The sequence below is a fragment of the Rattus rattus genome, chromosome 2 (genome assembly GCF_011064425.1).
Source record: "Rattus rattus isolate New Zealand chromosome 2, Rrattus_CSIRO_v1, whole genome shotgun sequence".
Lineage (NCBI taxonomy): Eukaryota > Metazoa > Chordata > Mammalia > Rodentia > Muridae > Rattus > Rattus rattus.
The window spans coordinates 113,154,639-113,174,249 of record NC_046155.1 but is presented as its reverse complement, the minus strand read 5'-3'; the positions used below and the strand labels follow the sequence as shown (position 1 = coordinate 113,174,249).

Here is a 19,611-nt window from a genome sequence, read left to right as displayed (position 1 = left end):
TGAAGACTGAATTGCATGTCTGTTAATTATGTGCTAAGGAACATGATCCATACCGTGTATGCTGTTTGTTTGTTGGCTTAGTTTCTGAAAGTTCCCAGTGGTCCAGGATAGTTGACTCTTCCCCATCAAAACCTTTAATCCTTCCCTCGACCGTTCCATTTGGGTCCCTGACTTCTATACAATATTTAGTTGTGTGTTTCTATATCTGTTTCAGTGAGCTGCTGGGTTGAAATTCTAAGAGGACAGTTATACTAGGCTCCTATCTGCAAACCAAACAGAGTATCATTAATAGTGTCAGGGATTAGTTCTTACTCATTGGGATGGGTCTCAAGTTGGGCTGGTTATTGGTTGACCATTACCTCAGTCTCTGCTCCATCTTTCTTCATACTTTTTTTTTTTGACAGGACAAATTTTTGGTCAAAGGTTTGTTGGTGGGTCCATGCTCTTTTCATCTCCCATAGCCAGACAGGACTTCCATGGCAATCTTCAATGAAGCAGTTCTCTGAGACACTCCTAGCTTGTTCATATTTAGGGGTGTATTTGCATCCATATGCTTTATTCAGGGTGAACCAGGGATTGTGTGATTTTACAGAAAGTCAATAGAATATCTAGGAAGGGAAGGTCACTAACTGACGATTAAGGCTATTGAGATATATCCTTAGCATGGAAAAGAGTTCTAGGTGCTGTGCTACATGACTGTCTGTGGTCACCTTGTTTGAGGGTCATGGTCACATGCTTGAAGCAGGTATGGAGTCCGGGAGGGAGCATTCTTACTCCTGCCACCTCACGTCTCTGAGATTCCCAGAGTTTGAATAAGTTCCACTTCACCATTTGATGACATGATCCACCTACCCTACAAACAAACAAAAATAAAATTATAGTTCTCCTTTTAAAAGCCATGAACAAAAATACATGTTATTGTTAACTGCTTTAAATGTGAAAAAGCTGAAGCATACAGAAGTTATGTGATCTACTCAACATTACCAAGTTAGGCAGGAACACAAAAGAGATTCAAACTCAAGGACAATTGAATCTAAATGCCATGGTCTTTCTATAGTAGCATGACTGATAAGCTGTCACAAGGATTTATAAGGGAAATAATTCTTCCCCTCATTAGTTCTCTATTAGAACTTTTGTTTTACAATCACTAGACTCAAGGTCATTATCTGCCCACCTGAGGATAAGATAATAACACTTGTTTTGAAAGGATTGATGTTGGTTGAATTTTTTATTGGATTTTTTTATTTACATTTAAAATGTTATTCCCTTTCCCTGGTTTCCCATCCATAAACCTGTATCCCATCCCCTGTCCCCCTTCTTCTATGAGGGTGTTCCCTCACCCATCCACCCACCCCTTCCCACCTCTGTGCCCTAAAATTCCCTACACTGGGTGTGTGTGGGGGTCCTGCCCAGTGTATATTAAGTATATTTTCCACTCTGCCTTTCAGAGAAGTTTCACTGTGTCTTGGGATGAATAAAAACATTTATTTCTACTCTCTGATATAGGAGCATATTGCCCTGCTTCACTGTCCAATTTAAGAGACTAGTTGTTATCCTGTATTCAGTTCCAATAAACCACTGTGTCAGTACTAAATGGAAATGTATGATTAATGAGGGGGATGTGTAAAGGTATGAGAATATAATTTGGTAAGAATCTCTGTATAGTTAATTTTTATTTCCCTAAAAATTAAACCCGAAGCAATCTATATTTTTCCTGATATTTATCTGTCAAGATACCCTGACATCATGGAGAAGTGGTCTATTTTGGTTACAGGTCAGAGAATACAATCCAATATAGTCCAGAAGATGCATCAACCAGCAAAGATGGCATGGCAGGTAGTAGGTGGCTTACTGGTCACACTGTGTCATAGGGTTACTACTGCTGTGATGAAACACCATGACCAAAGGCAATTTGGGGGGGCAAGGCTTTATTTCACTCACAGTTCCATATAACAAACAGTTCATCATCAAAAGCAATGAGTGAAAAGAACTCAAGCAAAGCAAGGACCTGGAGGTAGGAGCTGATGCAGAGGCCATAGAGGGAGTACTGTTTCCCATGGCTTGTTCATCTTACTTTCTTATACTACCCAGAATCACCTGCCCAGAGGTCAAGTCAGACACAGTAAGTTTGTTCTTCTCAAATCTATTATTAATCACAAAGATGCTCCCACAGACATGACCATAGACTAAATTGATGGAAACAATTCCACATTCTTTACATTAACCTTATCCTTTACTGTGTCCTACCATTTTTACTCTGTACCTCTGTGGAGCATTGGACAGAAAGTGTAAAGAGCAGGACCAAGTTGCTCTACTGATGAGAGTCAGTTATGCCTCTCAGTGTATTGTACAAAGGAAAAAAAATCAAGCATTACATTACAGAAAGGGCAATAAAGGAAGCAGAGAGGATCCTGGACATGTCTACCAGGAAATCTCTGCCCACTGGATACAAGGCCATGGGTTTTAGTGAACCAGGTCAAAAGTAAGCTTTACTGCTCAATGCACAGAGATTGTATACTCCATAACTGTAGAAAGAGAGCAAATCTTTCTAACCCCAACAAGTAGTTGTTTTCCTTTCATTGATTAAAAAAATGTGAAGGAAAAAGATGACTCAGCATTTTTGTACAAGAGAAATCTAACTTTCAGATCAGCTTTAATGTAAAGTGTGTGAAATAACTGATGACACTTGAGTAACACTGAGCAAACTGACTTCAGTGGAGAACTTTCAAAGGTACATTGACAGAATGCTAATAAAACGCCGAGCAAAGCAGACACAGGCTTCTGATATCTTTCCTGTCTTCTTTCACCTTCAAACTCCAAATCCCAGCATCAAAGCACATGTTATCTAATTTCCCCTTGGACATTTCCAGAGGCTTTCCTTTAATTGTATTCACTGTGCAGACACTGCTTTGTGACTGCATCTCCAGGGAGAATAGCGCCAGACATAAAGGGAGTTGCAGGCTGAGTGGAGCAGACAGCTTTTAAACTCCAGGGCATTTCTGACCATCCTTAGTTATTCCAGTGAAGCAACGGATCTTATGTGTCAACTGTTTATAAACTCTCTCCCCTTCTCCTCTCCTCCCTCCCACAACCTGCCCTCCTACCCTACCTCCCAGTCCTCAGTCCATCTGTTCCTTTCCAGGCCACTAGTGGCAAGCAGATCCTCTGGGTAGCTCCCATGAGAGAATTGGTATGTTTAAGCTATTAGGCACAGCTATGTGTAGCCTTGATGGAGGATTTCGAGTGTGGCTTATTCAGAGTTTAATAGTAACTGTGGTAATTTTTCTCACAGTAGACATGTGAGTTCCCAGATGTGCACCAACTGAAGAAACTTCCTAATGGACACACCAAAATTTTAGCTTTTGGGTTTTGCAGCATCATGGGCATGATACTTCCACACCTACAGAAATATTTTGTAACTAGAAAAAGTCAACATTAGTTCCATGACAACCAATGCTATATTTAAAAAGTATTAATCTCAATCTTAAACGTCAGCAGTCTAGCTTAAATGGCTTCCAAATTATCATTTTTGATGCTAGAAACTTCATTCAAATTTGATGGGTCATACTTCAAGTGTTTATTCTCCAGAATAGAGCTGTAATTTAATATCTTTTAATTACTGGTGATAATGCATACGACCTCTTCAATATTACTTTTACAACCTCAGAAGAAAACGCTTAGGAGCATTATGCTATGACTGCTTTCAATTAGCAAGATGAGTAAATTGCCAAAGTGGTAAATGGATAAACTAGCTTTGGAATTCTGATAATGGAGTTCAGAGTTTTAGCTCTCAAACTTCAGGAGAGCCCAAGGTTCTCTCTGAGGCTTGCACTAGGAAGATGTCAACCTGCTGAGCTGTGTTTGCATCACCTCGCTTCCAGAGGGAGCACAGATCAGGCTGCCTTTACTGCTCATAGAAAACAATATGCAATATTTTATACTGAAATGCTTAAAATAAATAAGTAGTTACTAATTATTAATTGAAAAGGGAGATAGAGAATACCATTTAGCAGTTCCTACTGTGGCTCTATTCAAAAATCAGTCTATAAGATATTCTAACCAAAAGTTTAAATAGGCCCAATTTAGAGAAGGAGAATGGTGATGTAGGAGCAGGATATAGGTAAACTGACCAAGATCATATGGCTTAAAATATTCAACCTTGAGTCAAAAAGTATTCAATATGACTCTGTATGTCTTAGCCAAAGCTATCAGAAATTAAAACACTAAGGTTGTGTTAATAAGGATAACAAAGTCTTTGCAGGAATCTATGGCAGACTGCTATCTAGAGTGGGATCTGGTAAGTTATCAGGAGAAATTAGGTTTAGCTGGGTAACTCCTTTGACCACTTTGACCAACTGCAGACTTATTTATTGTCTCTTTCCTTGTGTTAATAACTCTTCTTTTCCCTTCTCCTTCTTCTCTGCCTTACAATCCAGCTCATGCCCGAAAGTGGTCTAATTTGGTTAGGAAAGCAACTACACAGTAGAGAATGAGTTAAATTCTCTGCTGACAGCACCAACTTGAAAAGAACTAGTAGAAATGGCAGACTGTTTGCTGGAGACAGATTAAGGATGTCATTTCACCTCATTTCTTATAATTTACCTGTGCTTACTTTTCACCAATAGACACTATTTTAAACATTGTCTTTCAAAATGTATAGAACTCTAGGGGCTAGAAATACAGCTCAGTAGTTAAGATTACACACTCGTCTCCCAGGGAAATGGAGTTCAGTTCCTAGCACTCAGTATAAGGTAGTTCATGACTGCATGTAACTTCATCTTCAGGAGTTCCAAGCTCTCTGGCTTCTGGCCTCTGACCTCTGGTGGCATCTACACTTACCTGCATATATTCATATACAAACAATCGCATGCACAATATACACAATTAAAATTAAACAGTTTTTATTTCAATGCTTTTGAGAATTCCATAATCAGTAACATTTCATTTCTTTGCGTTCCTCTCCACCATTCCAACTCCATATTCTTCTGGGCACCGTCTCAAGATCATTACCTCTGTTTAATTATGCAATTAATGGCTGCCGAGGAGAATCAGTCTTTTCTAGGGACAAGCCCTCTTATAGAATATCCAATCCCAAGTGATCAATCCCTAAGCACATTATTTTATATGAGCAATAATAGATGAACCTAATGGGCTGTATTCATAAATCATTTTAAAATAAATAAATAAATTTTAAATCATGAGGCCCCAGAAGGTATATTTTCAAACAATCAATTAGAGTTGTAAATCAACAGCAATTTCTTTCTTTTTCTTTTTTTTTTTTTTTTTTGGAGCTGGGGCCCGAACCCCGGGCCTTGCGCTTGCTAGGCAAGGCTCTACCCCTGAGCTAAATCCCCAACCCCTTCAACAGCAATTTCTTAAGCATACATTTCATGCAAATATTTAAGTCAACTTTTGGAATGTCTTGACATTGTGAATCATATTAATATATAAGGCATGTCAATAGAAGAAAGTATTTTGACCAAGGAATAAAACACAACTTCTTTTCTAGACCTTTAACTGAGTTTATTTCTCATATACCTTCTCCAGATAAAAGCTGCGACTTGAAACTAATTTCTCAAACTTGTATCATCTTTGACATTTCAATTCCCCTGACCCTTCAAATTCAGGCAGTCACTTCTCACACTTGTTTTATCTCCTCTGATGTATTCTCACTGATATTACCAAGGACCGTGTCCTGAAAACATTCTGTCATAACTACTCACACATTTGGTATTGCCTTACCAAGCCCCAGTGTCCTAACAGTAGCCGTGCATTAAGGAACCCAAGCATATACCATCTGGCAGTGCCAAATTGCCATAGTTGCACAGATATACCTAACCATAACCATCTTTGTTTTCTATACTTGTGCCTGTGCACAGATTAGCTTCTCTGCTCCTGCCAATGCCTACTTTTTATCATTTACTTTAAATCTAGAAAACATACCCTCACCCTCCAATTCCTAATCCAAATATTAAAATTATTTCATAAATTATATATACACAAGACCTTCAAAATCTGTTCATGTAGAAGTCCTAAGATTTTTTTTCCACACGGAAAGGTTTAATGAGAGATGAAGAGTAGAAGAGGAGAGAGGTAAAGGCCAGCCATGAGCATATGGAGGGGAGGGAATGGGGAGTGGGGAGAGAAGGGACAAAGGAGAAGAGGGCAAGAGAGCAGAGAAGAGAGAGCCTAAGATTTTGTTGTACAGTTAGAGTGTTCAATTCTTTTCTTTTAATTGTTGGACAAAACAAAACCATATGTACTAGTGTCAGTTAAACAGAAGGCTACCGCAAGAGGATTTCTGGATCTTAAATGTTCAAGACATGCTTGTACACTGTAGCAAGACTCTGTATTTAAAGAATGCACATAAATTTTGCATATTCACCAAGTGCATTATGGTAATACAATACATATCAAATGATAAAATTTGGGTGTCTTGCACTGTAATAAACGTTTCCATACCATTTTAAATTGTAAGAGTCTTATAGGGATTTTCTTCCTGTTCTCTATTGCCAGCAACTATAAATGATCTGCATTTAGGACCTTGTTTTCAGTGACCAGCAGACATTCACTTATCTAATATCTCAATAAATAAATTCAGGTGGTGAATGTGCACTCAATAGCTCATCTTTCAAAAGAATAAGTCATTTTTCTTTTTTAATTAATTAGTTGATATTTATAATTTCACGGTTTCATCCACATGAAAATTTCTTTTCAGCATGTCCTTCCTTATCATCGTCTCCTTTCCCCTCCTTCTTGCTTACCACTCCACACTATATAACATTCTAATGCACCATGTAAACATATTTCCATCTGCTTCTGGACCTGAGAAAGGAAATGCAAAGACTTAGGTCTGGTAGGGTATTCTTACAGAGAACACGTTTAAGATATTTTGCTTTACAAGGAGAAAGGCTTTTAAGTGATTACTTAAAGGTTTGGCTCTGTGATAACAGAACCACCTCTGTGCAGATACAATATCTAGCTGATCTTGATGGATTACTTATAACACACTCCCTTTGTATAGTGAATCAGTGTTCCTGAATGCCGTGATTACAGTAAATATTAATTGGTTTGAGATATTTCTCATCTCATTCATTACCATTTAAATTTGAAATGTTTTTCACTAATTGATGGAAGTTTAATAGATAATAAGGTAAAACTGAAAATGATTTTGTTCGTTTGTTTGTTTACTTGCTTGCTTGCTTGTATCCATAGAGTATCTTTTGGAATATTTGTTTGCAGGCTGCGTCAGGTGGTACATGCCTTTAATCCCAGCACTGGGAGACACAAGCAGGTAGATCTCTGAGTTTTAGGCCAGCCTGTTCTACAGAGTTCCAGGAGAGCTGGAGCTAATAGAATGACCATTAAATAACAAAACAAAAAAAAAAAAAAAAAAACAAAGAAAGATGAAACATATATAGATATTTAGGTTTCTTTCTTCCTTCCTTTTATCTTTTTCTTTCTTCTTTTTATTAATACATCTAGGAAGTGGCATATATATGTCATGTCTGGGGGCATGCAGTCATAACTCAGAACATAAAACTTTATAGGAAAGAAAAGTAAGTGTCATGCATAATTCTGTGAGTCAGCAATTCTATCTTTCCTTCAAGTTCCATTTCTTTAGTGCAGATAGAAAAGACAAGGGGAAATAGGCACAACCTTTCCCTAGGTTTCTGCATCAAGAAAGATCTCTGCCTTTCTTCAGTCTTTCAGCCATCCTTTTTCAGTTTCATTTTCTAAGACATGCTTCCTAGGCCTCTGCACTCATGTAACAAAGCATTCTGCAGTTCTTGTATTTTGTTAGGTGGTATTCATGGTGCTGAACCTGGTGCCTGATACAAGAAGAAAGAAACACAGGCTAGGGAGATGACTCCATGGATAAAGCCACCCAAGCAAGAGGACCTGAGTTAAGACCTCATTCCCCACGGTAGCATACATCTCTAATCCCAGTGCTAATAGGACAGAGACAGTAGCAACCTTGGAATTCACTGGCAAGGCAGTCTACTCAATTTGTGAGCTACATGCTTGAAAAGAGACCCTGTCTCAAAGAAAAAGGGATGGGAAGACCCTGATTATCAACCTGTAGCCTCCGAATGCATCCCCCCACCCCAAACACACACATAAGAACAAATTTTCATTAAGCTCCTTCAAAGTACTACGTGTTATCATGGCAAACCATCATTTACACCGGTGGAACTGAGACTCAGAAGTCTGCATTCTAGGACTGTAGCCCTTATGAAAGTTAACCCAGTTTTAATTCACAGCTGTCTCTCCTACCTTTCTCTTCATCCCTTAAGTAAATGATGCTCCAGATGGTTTGAGAAAAGGGACCTGGCATAAGTTTTAATTATCTATTCTTCATAGAAGAAGTTTACACTGAACATAGCATGACAAAAAGGGATGAATTAAGTACCTGCTTTCCTTTGGTAAATAAGTAATAGCAAAACAGAAACAGTTTGGGACCCTCTGCTGCTTTCTGTTTCCGAAATGTAGGTGTTCTGAAAAGTCAGCTGTGGTCTGTAGTTCCTTCCTACTAAGCCAGCTTCTTTGAAGAATTCAACTCTGGTTACATTCTCAGTTGTCAAGTGTCTTCTTTCCTTGAAATCTTTCTGTTGATCTATAAACGGAATCCTGCCAACTTCTGTGTAATTAAAATTCGTTCTTTTTTTTAATCAGATGAACACTTCTCTAATGACTTTTTTCTTTCTGTTTTTAATTGATGTAATAAATTCTTCTATTTTACATTCTTAAAAGGACATTATGCTTAAATTTTATTTATCTTCAACTTTACCAATCTTTAACCAGATAATAGAAAGTACAGTGTTGCTTTTAACTCTGCCATTTTTCCATTTTTCGTTTTCCTTTTTTCTTTCCTTTCGTGTGTGATCTGTTATCTTAGTTACTTTTCTGTTACCGTAAAATGTACACCATGAGGAAGGCAATTAATAAAATTAGCAATTTGTTCCAGGGCTTGCTTAAAATTCAGAGATTGAGTCCCTGAATACCTGAACACCGTAGTGTGGAGCATCAGAGCAGGCAGGTAGGCATGGGGCTGGAGCAATAGCTGAGAGCTTGCATGCTGACACAAGAACCGGAGTCAGATGGGCTTTGTAAACCTCAAAATCCATCCCCAGTAATAATCCTCCATTTTTGTCACCCTTCCTACATCTTTGCAAACAGTTTCACCAACTGCAGAACAAGCATTCCAATGTATAAGCTCCATCAAAAATATGGGAGCCATTCTCATTCAAACCAAACAGTTATGTATGTGTGGGTGTGCACTGAAACCTCGGAACAGCAGTGGTTTGGGATGAGTAGGAATGAAGTAATAAATATAGCATGAAGAGTTCTACTACACAAGGAATTAATGTTCTGAGAACAAGAATGAACAACTTGAAATTATCATAAAGTTGAAACAAGATTGAAATTTTGAGCTGTGAGCAAACCGCCCATTGTAATTGAAATAAGACAGGAAAAAGAAATGAAGATAAGAAAGTCTGGCATCTAGATAGCTAGTGAGCAAAGTTCAGTTTTTATATTTTTTACTGTCTGTAACTGGAAGCTTTGGAGCGTTTCAGATGTTACACGAAAGTAGAGAGTAGCATGAAAGTGGAGAGTAGAAAGTTAGAGAGTAACCTGGTGTTTGTACATAAAATAAAGTAGAAAGAAGTGGTAGATGTTTGGTGTACATTATAATAATGGGTAAAATATTATAATGCATTCTACTAACTAGTGCAATTACAGAACTTAATGGTTGATTGGATGTGGTATACAATGGGGAAAATTAAGAGAAGAGTTAATGTTTATCCTGTAAATAAGAAGACTGAAGTAATATAACTTTCTTATCTTAGGAAAGATATGAAAAGTAAAATCAAGAATTGAGTTTGGATGTATTAATAATATGTTTTCTGATTTCAAAGTGGAAGTGAAGAACGAAAACTGCAACCAAGGAATTAGGATAGCCGTGTGATTTTAGCAATGATCAGAATCAGTGAAGAAAGATGGGATGTGGGGGAAAATGTAAACAAGTAATCACTTTGAAAAGGATGGAGTCCGTTGGAAAATTTCAAAAGTTATTTTCTGAAACTGTGAACTAGACCATCCTAATTTTTTTCTGGAAAAAATTGATGTAAAGGCCAGAGAATTTGGGTTTGAAGTATTGTTTGGTAGAACAAAGAACAGAGAGTAAAGACATAGAAATAATGTGGATACGTTAGCATTATCTGATCCACTAGAGACTTGAATGATGTTAGATCATAAAAGGGAAAGGGGAGTTCAAATATGAAGTACTTGTCATCAGCTCCAGTCACAGAGAAATCAAGATAAATAGCAAAGAGTTTCATTCACTATTAAACCAAAAAGATAAAGAAAATAAGGAAGCACAAAGTTACAGCAAATCATTTTAAGTAAGATCTCTCAATCTCCAAAGACCCAGCTAGAAGTTCAAATGGCATTCATTCATCCATCTTTCATGTTCAGATATTGAATTCAATAACACAAACTTTACTGAAATCTTCAAATTACTTTTATGGTGATGAGAGTCTCATAACCAAAGACCACGCTGGCATCAACCACACTGTGAACATGTGAGTCTGGGTTTCGGAAACACACTCATTTGCTTGTTTATGCAAGTCTCATGTTCCTACACACATTTACACTACACAGCCATTGCAGGTTTCTAAGCTCGTGAGTACAGAAAGAGGCAAAAAAAAATCTTAGAGCTTGGCAGCCTTCTCATGGACAGGACATACCTAGACCAAGAGACAACACCAACTATGCATATGTAGACTGTTGCTGACAGGTATGTGATAAACAGGCCCCCTAGAGGGCAGTACAGCCCCATAGAATTAGAGACGTCCACAGTAGATGGGAGAGGGTTTATGGGGCTCTTCCCCTTTGGAGAAAAGTGAAAGCAGTACACACATTTATGGAGAAAGAACCAAGGAAACCCCAGTGAATTTTAAAAGTTCAGTAATCTAAGGGGGAAGGAATTGTAAGTTAGGGACCAGGCATAAAAAATAGACTTTTAGAGGAAATGCCTAGATGCTTGTCAGAGTAAGGCCCTCTGCTTGGTGAATCTTGTTACCCAGGCAATAATAAGCAAATATCGTTTGCTGGAGAATATTTTTCACCATAACATTTGATAAGGTTAGATGATATATTTTTAAAGGATAGCACTAGGAATGTAGTTGAGTGTTAAAAGACACCCTTATAATGAACAGAGCCCTGGATTCCATTAAAGTTCAGAAACTTTTTGTTTCTGAATAAAATACTGTCCCACCCAGAGTCAGTGCCTCTCTTTAAAGTAGACCCAGAGATAAAAGCAACAGCATCAGTAACAAGTTGTAGCTATAAGCATTTGTGGGAGTCACAGAACGTGTACCAAACGTAAAATGGAGGGAATCGTATCAGAAGCAACAGGAATGGAACAATATCAATGAAAGCTAAGGAGATGGGCCAATCCTAGTTGTGGTATTTGTTTTTTGTTTGTTTGTTTGTTTGTTTGTTTGTTTTGTTGATTTTGTTGTCCAATTCTCTTTAGTTGCTGCTAGCCCTTTTCTGAAATTATCCACCATTGTTTCATTTCTTACTCACTTACTTTTGTACCCAGAGGGGAAATAATTGGAACCCCAGCAGAATGTGATTGTTGTAGACACTGAGATAGAATGATGTCTCTGATCTGTTGGAATTTACAAAATTGTATTGTACCCATGGATAGCCATGTGCAAGTCAGTAAACTTGGCCAGGATGTTTGCTACCATCTCCTGTTTGTAGTTTTCCTTAGAGAAGAGAAAGACAACAGAGGTCTTTGGGTATACTGTGCCTCATTCCCATGATTAAGAATGTTTTTATCAGAGGGGAAAAGGCCATACTAATCTAAGTAGGTTGTTGTTGCTCCCTTTGCAAACTCAGTGGAAAACCCCCATCCCCCTCACCCTGATACTTTGAGGGAGCTCCCCCACCCAACCACCCACTCCTGCCTCCAGCTCTGACATTCCCCTATGCTGGGTATCTAGCCTCTACAGGTCCAAGGGGCTCCTCTCCCATTGAAGCTGGACAAGGCCATTCTCTGCTACACATGCAGCTGGAGCCATGGGTACTCCATGTGTTTGGTTGGTGGTTTAGTCCCTGGTAGCTTTGAGGATTCTGGTTGGTTGATATTATTCTTCCTATGAGGTTGCAAACCCTTCAGTTCCTTCAGTCTTCCCCTACCTCCTTTATTGGGGTCCCGTCGCTTAGTAGTATGGTTGGCTGCGAGCATCAGCATCTGTATTGGTCAGGCTCTGACTTATGTCTTTAGTCCTGTTTTCTGAGTACCACTGAATTCATGAGTACATTCTTCCTCTCCATAACTTCCTTTCCAGGCTTGAGTAACTATAGTAACAATAAGTCTGGCTCTCTTTCCTGTGCTCCTACATGAACTCAAAATACTCCAATCTCCCTCTTTTACTCCTAACTCACCTTGTTTTGGTTGAAATAAAATGCTTTTTAATACCTGAGAGAGAGAAAAAAAATGAAGACAGTGCTGAGACACAACACAAACCAAGACAATCTAAAAGAAATAATGACAAGATTTTGAAAACAGTTACCTATGTCCTGTGGGTTACATGACTATGGTACTGGTAATATTTGTAGCTAGCATTTGAGTAGGCCGAAATATATATTATTGCTATTAGTTGGTGACTTTGAACAAATTACTTAATTTCCCAGTGTTCTAGGACTTTCTTATAGATAAAATAGAAACAAGAATAGTACTCAATAATACTATAATGATTAAATCAGAAGATTAGGGTATGTCTTTAAAATGGAGTGTGTTGTATTGTAGGTGCTAAACAAATAATAACTCATCTTCTCATTATAACCCCAGATTCTCCTTACTCCCAACCCTATCTGTTTAATTATATGCAAAACATAAGGATAAAACTCCACTGGGAAACAACTGAACTCTATTAGAATAATAAAATTTCCTGAAAATCCCTCAGGTCTGAGATAATTCCAAAAATGGAAATAACATTTAATTAATACTTTTCAGAAATGTTACTGGAGGTTGGCCTTATACTTGTGGAGTTTCACCTTCTACTTAACATTTACCTATGGACTGAAATGTTCTTCTCCAGGAATATGGTGTATACTTGCAAAGCATCTTAGGACTGACTTCTAAATCCACGACTCTAAGACCTCTTTTGATGGTGAGACAAATGACAATGTTGAAGGAAAGTCCACCATAGAAAGGCAATGACTTAAGATAGATTTTCTCTGAAAACTGTTCTCTATAAGTGGGATTAAACAATGTCCTTTGGGAATTCTCTAGAAGTTCCATGGAATATAAAATTTAATACATTCCCATAATAATTTTTACTATAATTTATCGAACTGTTCTCCAGTGTGTTGTTTGCTCTCATTTAAGGTTTTGGAGGAAGGGGACATTTTTACAACACTGAAAAAGAAAATGTTTGTGAAAAGAGCTTATACGCATTTATTTACTTTCTAATAACAAATTCCACTGACTAGAATTATTGAGTCAATAAAACCCATTCTCTACATTTCATTGCTTAATGGCATTATTCAACACCTGATGACTTCTTGCAATTTTTTTAACAGAACATGGAAAAATGTATTCCTGACAGCTTCTTGAGTATTTTTTAAAGTTTATGTTCACCTCTGATATTCTTTTATGAAGACTATTAATCATGGTCTTTCTTTGTTTTTAAACTGAATCTTTGAATGAATCAAGTCAGCATTTCACATCTGAGCAAAAAGGTCTTTGGTTTCCTTGGTTTTATTTTATTTTCTATATGTCTAAGTTTTTTATACTTTTCTTTTCGTTTGATTTTCCTCTTTTTTTAATTCTTTAATTTTTTTTACAGCCCAGTAATTATCCCCCTCCTAGTCTACCCTATGACTCTTCCATATCCCATTCCAGTCGCCCCTACCCCCACCCCTCGAAGTCTCCAAGAGGATGTCCCCACCCTCATCCCCCACCCCACCAGACCTCCCCGCTCCCTGGGGCCTCAAGTTTCTTGAGGGTTAGGTGCATCTTCTCTCATTGAGTCCAAACCTGGCAATCCTCTGGTGTATATGTGTTGGGGGCCTTGTATCAGCTGGTGTATGCTGCCTGGTTGGTGATTCAGTGTCTGAGCGATCTTGGGGATCCAGGTTAGTTGAGAATGCTGGTCTTCCTATGAGGTCACCCTCTCTTCATTTTTTAATTCTTGAAAATTTTATACATTTATACAATAAAATACAATCATATCCCCCCCCTTATTTCCTCTTCCAACTTTCTCCATATTGCCCTTTCTATGACTGAGTACGGAATCTACACAGTTCACGGAATATTTGGTTAGCCATTTTAATGTATTTTTTTCATATGCTTAAGGGCCAGAAAGTTACTCAGCAATGACTTACTTGTGACAGCTTTTAAAATTTGGCCTCACTCTTTTTAAACAGAAGGCTATTGACACTTTTCTGTCTGTCTTCATCTGGAATTTTTTTCTCGTCAATTTTCTTTGGGAAGTTTGTCTTGGACTGTCCTTGGGCACTCCTGGAAATAATTTGGAGTTCTGGAGTCTTGCATTCCTCATCCCTATGTGTCTTATAATGCAGTGCTGTGTCACACACTAGCTTATCATCAATTCTTTCTTACCAATGCCCATTTTGAAGACTTTAAGTTTCTGTACTTTTCTGCCTTGGTGAACTCCAGGGGATGAAATGGCATTTCGTTTGTGTGTTGAAGAAGCCTGAAGAGTGGCTTTTTTCTCTACTTGGCCATTATGTAGTCAAATTTGACCTTTGAAAAAATAAAGTTGTATTGTCCTCAAAGCCTAGATCTATTAAGCCCACACTGTATCCTTCATGTATGACCTTTCTAGTGTCTCAAATGCATTATTAGACTATTTAAGTAAGTTGTTCTCAGCATAAAATGAGGGAAGATATTAGTAAAGGCACCGTGCTTTGGGTGTAGAATACTGTTTCTAGTCCACTTCTAAGACTCATCACCTGTGAGACCCTGGATACAAAGGTGGAATTCAAAGGCTTTTTTGGCCACAAACTCTTGGTTTAAAGGATGGGGAGCTTTCAGAAGAAATCATATGAGTCAGGAAACCTTTTGTATAAGACTGTAATTGTTAACCAAATATACAAGACATCACAGTTTATCTCATCTTAAGAATGGCTGGATCCAGATGAAATCCACAGAACACAGGAAGCTCAAGAAGAAGGATGACCAAAATGTAGATGTTCCTATTCCTTCTTAAAAGAGGAAAAAAATATCCATAGGAGGGGATATGGAAGCAAAGTTTAGAACAGCAACTCAAGAGCCTGACCCACATGTGGCCCATATATATACAGCCACCAAAATTAGATAAGATTGAGGAAGCTAGAGAATGCATGCTGAATGGGACTGGATATAGATCTCTCCTGAGAGACACATCCAGAGCATGTCCAATACAGAGGTCAATGATAGCAGCAAACCACCAAACTGAGAATAGGACCCCCTTGGGAGGAATTAGAGGAAGTATTAAAAGAGTTGAAGGAGCTTGCAACCCTATAAAAACAACAATGCCAATCAACCAGAGCTTCCAGGGATTAAACCATTACCGCAAGACTGACCCAGGGCTCCAACTGCATATGTAGCAGAGAATAGCCTTGTTGTGGCACTAGTGGAAGGGGAAGCCCTTGGACCCCTAGTGCAGGGGAATATGGGGGGAGGGGCAATAAAGGGAAGGTATAGGGGGAACACCCGTATGGGGGAGGGGAGGGAATGGGAGGTTATGGACAGGAAACTGGGAAGGGAATAACGTTTGAAATGTAAGTAAAGAAATTTATCTAATAAAAAAAAAAAAAGAATGACTGGATCCAAAGTTAGGATAGATACCTGTGAAGGGAAGAAGCATATTCTATATGAATTTTTCGTATTGTGGTTTCATTATTTGTTCATCCCCTTCTTTTTCTGTTTCCATGCATAATCCATTAACTACCTGATGATCTTAGTTTGTACAGACTATTATTAACACCACAACTGAATGGTTTTTGAACAAGATTCATTTCTCACAGTCTGGGAGTTGAAAAGATCAAGTACTTCCCACATCTAATGTCTGGTGGAGGTCAACCATGTTTCTTTATGTATTCTTTGAAAATATCATACATAAATACAATGTATTTTGATTATATCTATCCCTCAGTGTCCCTCTCCAACTCATGAAAGAACGTCAAAAAATCATTTTAAAAGAATTTTGTTCAATACAAATGATACATTTTGGATTTCAGCATACATTAAAAAAAGAGGAAGAAAAGTGTTTTCAAATTTCTGGCATGTTATTCTTTGGCAATTCAGGGCTGTAGTTCTTTGAATACTATTAAATTTAATATATTTTATTCTTTGAACAAAATTTTAGCCATCTAAATAATAGAATGTGAGGAATTTAAAAATAATGATAATTTGAATTGTTAGAATTTCTTTTCTGTGTGTCCCTACCTGGTGGAAGTAGGATGGCAATCCTCTGCCAGCTCTGCTTTCAAGGCATGAATCCCATTTGTGAGAGATCCAACACAACACTGTTTTACTATAGATTAAGATGTCATACATTTTTGTGGGGTTATAAACAAATGGACACTAGAACTGTCCAAATTTGTTATTGTTTCCTTTCATTGACATGATTACAGTTCATCTATTTTGCTCTCACTGATAATTACTCTTACTTCATTGATTAATCTGAGAACACATAACATGAATGTGATAAACTTCCTTTTTTATATAAATATGTCTCCATAATTTAGTTCTTTTATTATTCATGGTATTTATTCAGGTCATCGGTTGACAAATATTATCACCTATAAATGATGTTTAGCAATGTCAGAAGCATAGAGAAGCAAGCAGTAACTAAAATAGTCAAAGCCCATGCCTTCAAAGACTTTACCTTTTGTTACAGATATTACTGAGAAAAGTAAGCAATAGAATAAAGAACAAAGTAAGATAGTATTTGTATTGTATAAATACTCCTGGGAAAAGCAGAAAATAGTAACAGAAAATAAGACATGAGGTTTGTTCTTGAATGTGGTGGATGTAGTAGAGTGTACTGACCTTTGAACAAAATTTTGCAAAGGGTAAGGTAATGATCAAGTAGGAAAATATTCTCTACCTTCTTCTCCCCCCCCCTACAATTATCTTATTTCAAAGCTCTACATGATTAATTTCTTTCCTTAAACATCTTTATCTTTTCCTCATCCTAAAGCTCTTGACCCATCTCTCTAAAGTTATTTCAGTTGGGCTAGGATAAGACTCAGTATTAGGGCACTGTCCTAGCATAGGTAGGTCTCTAGCTCCAAGGTTCAGCACTATGAAACAAAATAAAGCAAATAATAACAACAAATTCCTGTTAGAGATTTGACACCTCCTAGAGTAAAATTTCCATTTCCTTTTATTCATTCAGAGAATGTTTCTTCAGTGGCTATGTGACATAAATAGTATGCTGTTGCTTTATATACTCTGAACAATTCTCTGGGTCCCTACATTTATGCCTAAATAATCTTAAAAATCCTCTTTTATTCTTTTACTTACTGACATGAAAATCCTTTGTATAAGTAAATGAGGATGTGGGTGTGGGTATGGGTGTGGGTGTGTGTTCAAACGTCAACCTGAACTTGTTCAAAGTCCTATGACTTACATGGTAGGTTAGTCTGGATACCACTGGGTCAAATGCATCATTCTCCACTCCACTTCTCCAGTATTGCGATTACACTCATAAATACTACATATGCTTTTTGTACGGGTGCTGGGAATCTAACCAAGGATTTCATTGTATTGGAATCATCTTAACAACTGAATAACTCCACAGACTTTCATAATTTTCTGTGACTTTGAGTGACTTCTCCTATAAGTACATCAAATGTTCCTCACACAGTAACTATTTTTGTATTTTGTTAACCATGGAAGATGCTTTTCTTCAATATTATCTTCCCAAGTTGAGGCATACTTATCTTCTTTTAAAGAAAGGAAGAAATAAGTGTACATCTTTAATAAAGAATATTTAAAAGTTTTTATTTTGAGTAAATGTTAAGTTAGGTACTTGGTAACTCAAAAAAGTTAGGAAAAAGGGAGCAGCCTGAACTGTATTAATTTAACTTATGTTAGATACAAAGTGACCTTAAAGTTCTAAAACTCTGTAGTATTTTTTTTATTACCAAAATATATTTTTGTTGTTGTTTGTGAGGGTGATTACTTATACTTTTATGTATCTCATTTTTATTGGGGAGGGTGCTACTTGTTTGGTTGGATAGATGACTGATTGTTCACTTGGTGGTTGCTTACTTAGTTTTTTGTCTATTTGTTTGCTTGGTTGTTTCATTTAATGGTTCGCTGGCTGGCTGACTTTATAGACTCATGGATAGATGGATGAATACAGAGATGGACAGATGGGTAGATAGATGGTTGGTTGGCCTATAAAAGTTATTATCAAAACAGTTTAGGCTTTCATAGAATATACTGTTTAGAATATATTTAAAATTGTATAAATGAATACTACATGTATGATGACATGAGGGAAATGAACATGGAAACAAGAATAAAAGTACAAAAACTAATAAAAGAGAGAGAAGGAGAGATAGCAAGAAAGAGATGATAGAGTATGGAAGACAGACACAGATAGGTGATGGGGATGGAAAGAGCAATGTAAAGCCAAAGACCTAGTGAGAAAAAGGCAGAAGCAGGAGATAGGGTGATAAATGAGTAGATATTTTCCAACATTAGTGAAGAATTTAAGTGATTGTCCAGCCTTTAACCTAACAAGATTTTCAAAAATAACCTAACAAAACTTTCAAAAAGTTCTTCTTGTGAGAATAGAAAGACCATTAACAAATCTAATACTCTAATAATCACATTTTGGTTGGAACTGTACAGTAATGTTTTGGTTATGCTATCCAATTCACAAATAAATACCAAGTATTTAGTACTTACATTTGGAGTGTTGTCCAATGACAGCTTACCTTCTAAAATATTTCTTTAATAAAACAGCTATTGGTCTTTCTGCCTTTGCCCCATGTTGTCTTTCCTCAAACAAGTTCTTTATTCTTAAAGACCTTCTTATAAAGTTACTTATAACTCCTTTTTCTTTTCCTATCATTCTGTGAATCTGCTAAGGCAAGATCTGATGATTATTTCTCTTTGCATCTAAAAATACACCCACTGCTTATTGATTATAGATACTCAACTAACATGTAGTTAATAAATTAATCCATAACCTCTATTGAGTTTGAGATAATAAACACTTTTAATTCAAATACAAAATACTCTTAATACTTTGGAAGAGAAAAACCTAATATCTCTACCTTAGCATTAAAATTATCTTAACGACATGATATTTTGCTTTATGTTCTTTTACTTGTGAGACAGCAGTAACAGAATCTGAAGAGAACAGGACTCAACTAGGGTTAAGAAATCCTCACATGGTAACTCCCGTTCTCATTGCCTGGTGAAGGCTAAGAATCATGCCAAGTCCCATGAGAAAAGTATATATTGAAGCTACACTGAAAGTTGTTTTCTGTTGGCTTGGCTGGTAAACTGGGCAGAGTGTGTTAAAACACTCTCACTCTTCTCATTTGGAAGCAAGGCAAACT

The 19,611-nt window shown here is 37.2% G+C and overlaps 1 protein-coding gene across 2 annotated transcripts in view; it reads left to right on the top strand.

The window, feature by feature from the left end:
• The window catches only part of Grm5 (glutamate metabotropic receptor 5), a 532,992-nt gene that overhangs the window by 495,860 nt on the left and 17,521 nt on the right, over positions 1-19,611 (top strand). The gene's annotated exons all lie outside the window — the stretch shown is intronic.